Source organism: Cyprinus carpio, chromosome A6 (assembly GCF_018340385.1).
Source record: "Cyprinus carpio isolate SPL01 chromosome A6, ASM1834038v1, whole genome shotgun sequence".
Taxonomy (NCBI): Eukaryota; Metazoa; Chordata; class Actinopteri; order Cypriniformes; family Cyprinidae; genus Cyprinus; species Cyprinus carpio.
Window position 1 is genome coordinate 8,072,574 of NC_056577.1, and position 8,680 is coordinate 8,081,253.

Here is an 8,680-nt window from a genome sequence, read left to right on the forward strand (position 1 = left end):
GGAGGGAGGGGAGGGAGATAAGAGACTGAAGTACTGAAAGGAGAAGAGAAAGAATGAATGGAACAGGACCACATGTTGGGCGCGTTGATGTGAGAGGCACGCATCATCAGTGGCTCATTCTCCAGCTCTGGTGTTCGAGGTGACTGGAAACAGAAAAACTCCTCCAGATTAAGCGGTAATGTATATAAACACAACATAAACAGAGTTTGATGTTCTGCATTGGTGAATGAGTCTAGCTGCAGAAGCCACCAGTCTGAATTTTCTTAATTTTGGCTGCATGCAATTTGCGTTCATAGGGGAATGATGCAATGCATAAGATTGCTTGTTTTGTGTTTGTCATGTTTTGTTTAAACCAGGACAGCTGTAAGCATGCAAGGATGAAACATCAGTGCATTCCAGTCTCTCGTGTGCCCTCATTCTGTCTTTCTCTCACACTGTAAATGCGGCTGTAAAGTTGCCTCCTCTATTCTGAATTACAATCCATCTGGATGTGGAGCTCTAAACATCCGCGTACAACAACCATCAACGGGGGTGTAGAAAACAGGAGGCTCTTCAAGGTGACTGTGAACATGTTGTCAGTCTCAAACTGGAACATTTTGGGTTGCGCAGACTTGGAGTGCAATGCTTCATATGGACTATGGGTTCCACAAATTAATCGATGTCGCGCTTGAAAAAAATAGTCCGTTAATGGCCCTGAATGGGACGACTGCTGAAACTCAGGTCCTCCGGGATATCAGCTGAGATTTCAAAAGACAAAGCAGCACCGAACATTGGCTCATGGAGCAGAAGGTGGTCTCTGGGTAATGCAGTTTCTTAATAACTCAATGGATTACAATGGTAGTGAAGACAGAAACAGGTCAAAACCATTTGACCTCTGAGTATGTCCAGAAGAACTGGGTGGCACTTTTGATTTCTCTGGTCATAATCATCACGGTGACAGGTAACATCCTGGTCATCATGGCGGTGAGCTTGGAGAGGAAGTTACAGAATGCCACTAATTACTTCTTGAGGTCTTTAGCCATTACAGACATGCTTCTGGGTATCCTTGTAATGCCAGTAGCCATGGTGACGATCCTCTATGGTGAGTTTCTTTACATGTTTACATTTGTATTCATCATACATGTATTAAATTTACAATAATACACAATGGAAGTCTATCGGGCAAGGCATTTCAGCAAAAAAGCTGTTAAATACACCCGTTTCGAATGTATAGCCTCAAGTCATAAACATTAAAGATGCTATGTGGTGTAAAGCTGATTACTAACCTTGCTATGGAAAGTCAAGAAGTCTTTCATCTCCCATCATGCCATTTTAAACCAGTAAAACATGTAAAGTACACATGATATGCACATGAATCCCAGGACTGTTTACAATGAGAATCATCAACAGGAAACTGGGGTCCCGGGACCCCCAGGGGGCCACAAGGTGGTGCTGAGGGGTCACTGTTTTTTAGGGCTTTTAGGGTTTTTAGGGCTGTCAAAGTTCTGTGTAATCTTTTTTTTTTTTTTTTTTTTAAAAACATTTATATTTATAAAAGTAATTAAATAATTAAACATTAAACTAATAAATTCTATAATATTTAAGTAATTAAATATTTAACACAATATAGTTTTTATATTTATATTTATATAATAATTATATTATAATATAAATATTATATAATAATATTATATAATAATTATTATTATATAATAATAATAGTGAGTAGGAAAAAATGATAAAAAACTTTGTCTTTGTAATACCACCCTGTTTTTCTCACATGGTGTAAATTAGTATTTTATATATTAAAATATATACAACTGCCTTTTATATTTTTATATTTTATACAAAATGTATCTGGGGTCCTTGGTATCAAAATGAAAAAAAAAAAAAAAAACTGATTTCAACAACTTTGGTTCAAATAGTACATATTGATTGATTGATTGATTGATTGGTACAGAAAACACAACCTGCAAATCTGCCTCAAAACCTTTGACTTCCATTAAGTATTTTAAATTCAAATGTTCTTTGTTTTTACAAACTGAGGCACAAGTCATGATTATTTTCTGCCATAATCAGAGTCTGTGACATGCCGTTTACTACTACAGATAATTCTAGTGTTATTGTCTGTGGTTGTCGACAATGTGCCACAGATGCTGTTTATAGACTTGAAATTGTTTAGAAGCCAGAACATTCCCTTAAAGTTGTGTCTGGGGTTGTGCACAGGATTTTTTTTCAGCTGTTTTACTGAATCAGCACTCATCAGACGCCTCCAGTGAATTTCTTTCTCAAAGGTGTAAACTGCAAACTTGCTTGTGTTGTGTTGTAACATTTGGTAGCTCTGGAAAATTATGCATTTTCTCTTTAGAACAATATTAGGCCTCCATATATTTTGCTGGAAGGTGATTTATTTCAGCGTGTAATGAGTGTGTTTTGGGCCGTCTGGTATGTCCTAATTAGCCTGCTTGTACTCACGCATGGGTAGAGAAATTCCTCTTCCTGCTCCTTCCAGCGCTTTGATGAGGAATTAATTATGCAGTAACGATGCTGCGCTTTGGTGTGTTTGTGCAGAAAAAATTGTTATGCTTCCTATTTGATGTCCTGAATAGTTTGACCAAGGAGAATAAAACATGCCACTCCCTGGTTCTATCAGATGTACGTGGCTTTGGTGTTATGACAGCTGGCTTTCAATAAATGATGTACAGACAGGTTTATGATAACACAGAGCTAAATTATTTATTCTCCTTCTTTCTTCTTCTTCTTTTGTTGGTGAAGTTTGTCATTTAGAGATCAGAATTGTCAGTGAAAACCTAGACAAAACAGAGTCTGCCTAAAGCATAACACATTGTTTTTAGATCAAACATGCAAACACGCGATGCAGAACTCATTTTGAGTGACCACAACTAATCCACAGCTGGTATCATCTTTTGCTCCCTGAAACATGTTATTTCCACATCTGTGATGTAATGTTATTATATAACCGGGTAAGAGTAATTGAATTTATATAGCCTACATGAGACATGGCTGTGTTCTGGAACACTCCAGGTACTAAGAAACAGCTCTCTGTCTCAGCTGAACCTGTTGTGGGAATTCTGGGAGATTCTATGACTTTACATTCCGAAGCACACCAATGAATGTGATGGTGCTGCTGAAGACTACCACTGTCTGTATCTGCACTCGAGAGTCTTCTACTCTCTTATCTCACATTCCTTCGGGTTCAGACCCAAAGGTATCAAATACTTCCTTAGAAAACATATCTGTTCTTTGTGAGTCACCAAAATAAAAGGCTGAAGCTTGTGAAATACAACACTTTGTTTCAAGATAATTATTATTGGTGGTAATGAAGACTAAAGAAACAGAAGATTTTTAGATTTAAATGTTCAGATTAAAAATAATGTATTACACTCCAAAAAAAAAAAAAAAAAAGAAAAAAAAATTTTGTGAAGAAGTGTGAAGAACATTTTAATAATCTAAAGAACCTTTTGTGGAAAGTTTCCATGGATGTTAAATGTTCTGCATGGAACCAATGCCAATAAAGAACCTATATTTTTAAGAGTGCAGAACAGTTTTGTGACAGTAATTCTTAAACATCACTGTTCTCTCTTCTGTATAATGTGAATTACATTTAACAAGGTTATATAATACATTTGTATTATTTATGTATTTCACTTAAAATGTAAGTGTTTTTTTGAAAACAACTAACAGATTTTTCATGACCATCTTTGCTGTTGTTTTAAATTAATAATTATATTATTACAATTTAAAATAAGTGTTTCAATTTGAATATATTTTAAAATGTATTTCATTTCAGTTATAGCAAAGCTTACTTTTCATTAGAGTAAAATAAAAACAAAATCTGCAAAAATGCATCAAAAGTGACAGTAAAGACAATGTTTCACAAAATTTCTATTTGAAATAAATGCTTTTCTTTTAGCCTTTCTATTCAAAGAATCAAATTATGTAACAAGGTTTCCTCAAAAATATTAAGCGGGACAGATGTTTCTTGAGCACCAAATAATCACATTTGAATGTTTTCTGAAGAATCATGTGACACTGAAATATAATGGACTAATGGCTGCTAAAAACGCAGCTATGCCATTACAGGAATAAGTTACATTTTAAAATATAGTCTACTGTATAAACATATATAAAACAGTTATTTCACATTGTATTAATATGTCGCAAAATTACTGTTTTTACTTGTGGTTTTGACAGTGTGAACACCTTGTACAAATAGTCTGATTTTCTCACTTAGCTCCATGGATTCCTCATGCTACGACCCTGGAAATATTTAATATTATTGAACTGTATTTTAAATGTATACATATATTTATATAAATATTTAATACAATCTATTACTGTAACCGAAGACACACAAGTACATGCTTGTCCAGAATGTGACACTTTTTGTGTCTCTGATGTGTTAGATTACACCTGGCCCCTTCCCTGGGCTCTATGTCCGATCTGGATCTACCTGGACGTTCTTTTCTCCACTGCCTCCATCATGCACCTGTGCGCCATCTCTTTGGACCGATACATCGCCATCCGTAACCCCATCCACCACAGCCGCTCAAACTCTCTAACAAGAGCCCGTGTCAAAATTATAGCAGCCTGGACCATCTCTATGGGTAAGTTCTAGATTACAGCAAAGGCAAGCGGAAATTGCTTTCCAGCTCAATTCTGAAATGCTTAACAACTGAGATTGCACCTATTAGCACTGGTATGCCAAACCATAGCACCAAGCTGTCTTCTCACTCTCATTTTTTCTCCATCTGTCTCAGTTATCTCCATGCCTGTCCCAGTCCTTGGCCTGCATGATCACACCAAAGTCTTCCGGAATGAAAGCTGCCAACTGATGGATGACAATTTCGTTTTGATCGGCTCCTTTGTGGCGTTCTTCATCCCGCTCATCATCATGGTCATCACCTACATTCTCACCATCAGTGCTCTGCAAAGTGAAGCGACTTTGTGCCTGGACCAACTCATGCGGCCAAATTGGTCTTCCACTATTGGACTCGTCGCACGAAGCTCACGAGGCTCACTTTCTTCTGAAGGTCTCTTCTCACGTTCGTCTGTCTGCCGCAATGGGGCTTCCAAAGGATCCGGCCGTCGCTCCATGCAGTCCATCAGCAACGAGCAGAAGGCGTCTAAAGTGCTTGGTGTGGTCTTCCTTCTCTTTGTGATCATGTGGTGTCCATTTTTTGTGACAAACGTAATGGCAGTGGTGTGCGGTTCAGTGTGTGATGAAGATTTGGTGGGGGGACTGATGAATGTGTTTGTTTGGGTGGGTTATCTGTCATCGGCGGTCAACCCTTTCATCTACACGCTCTTCAATAAGACTTACCGTGCAGCTTTTGTCCGGTACATACGTTGCCGCTACCGTGAGGAGAGGAGGTCTCTGCAGCTGATACTGGTCAACACCATCCCTCCTCTGGCATACAGCTCCTCTGGGCTTCCCTTGAAGGTGGAGAACTCATTAAAGACGAGGGCAGAGGGCAGCCGGTCTGGGAGATTTTCCAACACAGACAGGTCAAACTCTGAAAAAACACAAAACAAGCAGGAAAGGGAAGAGGTAGTAAGCCATTTGTGAGACTCCTGAGGGTTTTTAATCTCTTTGTAGGTGTAAAAGCTTGAAAAATGAAGTCTTTTATTTTAATATGTGTCCACCTGTGCAGCACAGCACAGTCAGCAGATGATACTACCTACAGCTCACAGCGAAAAGAGGAGACAGATGCTTTAAATTAAAAAAAACAAAAAAATAAACCACCCCTATTACTCCTATTACATAAAATAAAACAAGATAATACCCCCAAAAAAGTCGCCCCAAAAAAAATGCAAAAAACAAAAACAATACTTATTAGTTCATTCAAACTCAGTTGATAAATCAGTAATTTAAACTTTCCATTAGGCTTGCTGCGGTAGTCGGTGTTACCTGGTATTAGGCCATACATGAGTAGGCTACATTACTTGTTCACCGCGGTACCACCCCCACTGTCGTTTTACATTTTTATAGAAATAAAAACCATTTCGTTCAGTTAGACAATGGACACTACAATTGTAAAGTGGAAGCATCTGCTCTGCTCCATACAGCGCGTGCTGCAGAGCCACAGCAGGAGTCAGATTTCACTGATGGCGAGAAGAACTTGAGAGAGGTGCTTCAGTGTGAGCGGCAAAAATCACTAGGAAATGGATGAAATATTTGGTTTTCAAGCAAGTGTAAAAGCAAAACAAAAGACTGCTTCTTAAACCAGAGAAGGTGAACATGTTGGTTTTCTTGAAGAAAAAAACATGCAAGCACTGTCAGGACAGGCCAGTGTAGTTTTAATATTCTTTTTGTTTTCATTTTGAAAGGTGCCATTTACCTTAAGTTACGCTACGGAGGCTATTTTATTTATTTATTTATTTGATTCCACATTGTTTGCTAAACCTTATAATTTATTAGTCGATATACATCATGTGGTGTACGCTATGCTATGCCTCATCAGGCTCGTCTTATTCATTAATAAACATCCTAGTTTGTCATACTGTTTTATTGTTGTTGTGTTTGTAGGAATAATAATAATGAATCCATCTTTCAAGCATTCGTTTTAGTCTCACAAAGTGAAAGGTGTAAAGATGTAAGCGCAAAAGACAACTAAACAACAAAAATCCAAAGCCCTGTCCCCCAAAGCCCTTACCCCACGATACCACCTTTTATACCGGTTTTGTTACAAGTTTGTACCGGTGTGAATATTTCCACACCACCATATCCCTATTTTCTATTTGCATTGTATGGACTCACAGCAACTGATTATTTTTCTAAAAAATCTTTGTGTTCATCTGAGGGAACGTAGAAGTCATACATCTGGGACAGTATGATGGTGAGTAGATGATGAGAGAAGTTTATTTTTGTGGTAGTAGGCCTATCCCTTTGAAGATGCCATAATTTATTATTATTATTATTTATTTATTTATTTTTCTTTTTTTGCAATTTATCTTGCATCTGGACAGAAATAGTTTCATGTCCATTAGCCTAATTTATTAATATTATAGATTGTATTGTGAAGACGTGTATGATGTGGGTAGATTAAATAAATAACCGTATAAGGAAGATTTTGTCTCCTATTTTACAGACAGATTTATTTGGGGTGTTCGATTCCATTTAGCCTATATACTTTAGGCCTACATCAAAACAGGGTCGGGAATAACAAAAGACTGGAGTCGTTATTACACACTTGATTTATTTTTCCCCGACACAATGCCTTAAATTTCCCTTTTTAAAACAACACATACAGCGTGACTGCTAAAAAAAAAGCTAAAAATGCCACTAGCTGTTGAATACAAACTATTAAAATATAATTATATTAATAAATCAGAACAAACTTAAAGTGCCCCTATTATGCCATTTTTAAGGTTGCTAATATTGTTTTATGAGTCTCCTAAAACAGGTTTATATGCATGCAAGGTCAAAAAATGTTAGTTTTCTCAAAAAATAGATTTAATTTTATCTCATATCTAAATGATTCCTAAATGACCCGTGCGAAGCAGTTCAAAGAATCAGTCTCTCTAAACCCCTTCTTTCTGTGAGCCCTCACTTGAAGTAATGACAGCCCTGAAGATTTGTCAAAACATAGAAAAGATTGTATGGATTGTATCTTACCAACTCATGCCGGATTCGATGATGAAACGGTTGAAGTGGTTGATTGATAAGAGACTGATTCACAAGCATGACTGTGAAAATACCTGACGACTCTTTCGGCAATTGCGAGTCGACTTTTTTTTTGACAGATAATAACTTTATCTATCGTGCACTGTTGGCTTCACAACTTTGCAGATAGTTTGTGTTCACATACAGCTACAGTACATGACACACTGCATGAAAGGTAATAGTCGAAAAGGCATAATAGGGGCACTTTAACTTCTCCCTCAATCCTATTTGCTAAGATATTGTCGCATGACGAATCTGCATTTTGGTGGATAGTTAGACTGGAATAATGCTTGCCTGTTGTGTGGCATAAAGTGATAATCAGTGTTTTAACAAGTGCACGAACTGCAGAGAAATCTGGAGATAACACAAAAACTCAGATTAAGATGTCAGTGCCATGCTTGATGACTCCGGACTATCAGATATGGTAGTCCGGAAATTCACTTTAATTATAAAGCCCTTTATAATATATAATAACATTAAACGTATTTCATATTTTCAGTTTAGCTAAGCCCTCAAAACAATTATTTAGTGGTACAGTATTGCATGATTTGTAGATTATATTTAATAGTTTACACTTGTATAAATGTTTGCAAATAGTTTTTAAAAGGTAATATTACATTCTCTATGCTGCTTACATTTCTTTTCAGGAGCACTTGTGCTCCTACTTAAAATGAATGACAGAAATTAACCTTTCTATTATAAGACAATATTTGACTCCTTAAAAGTTTTTTTTATTTTTATTTTTTAACCATTGTAATGCCTATAACTGTATTGTACACCATCTTTTGTGCCAAAAAAATTTGATTTATAAACTTTTATCAAAATTTTAATTAAACAATAAATTCAATTAAAATAATAAGATACAGTCAGGAAGAATAAGTTAACCTACTAGTCAAATTAAATCAACATCAACAATTCATCTTTGCACGGCACAGAAGAGCACAGATGTGGCATTACAGACTTTTTGACAAGACTCAGAGGTGGCATTAATGCATTTCATAATAACAGTGTTAT

The 8,680-nt window shown here is 36.6% G+C and overlaps 1 pseudogene; it reads left to right on the plus strand.

Moving 5' to 3' along the window:
- The first annotated feature begins 687 nt into the window (after window positions 1-687).
- Window positions 688-5,718, plus strand: LOC122145269 (annotated as a pseudogene).
- Window positions 5,719-8,680: the final 2,962 nt, after the last annotated feature.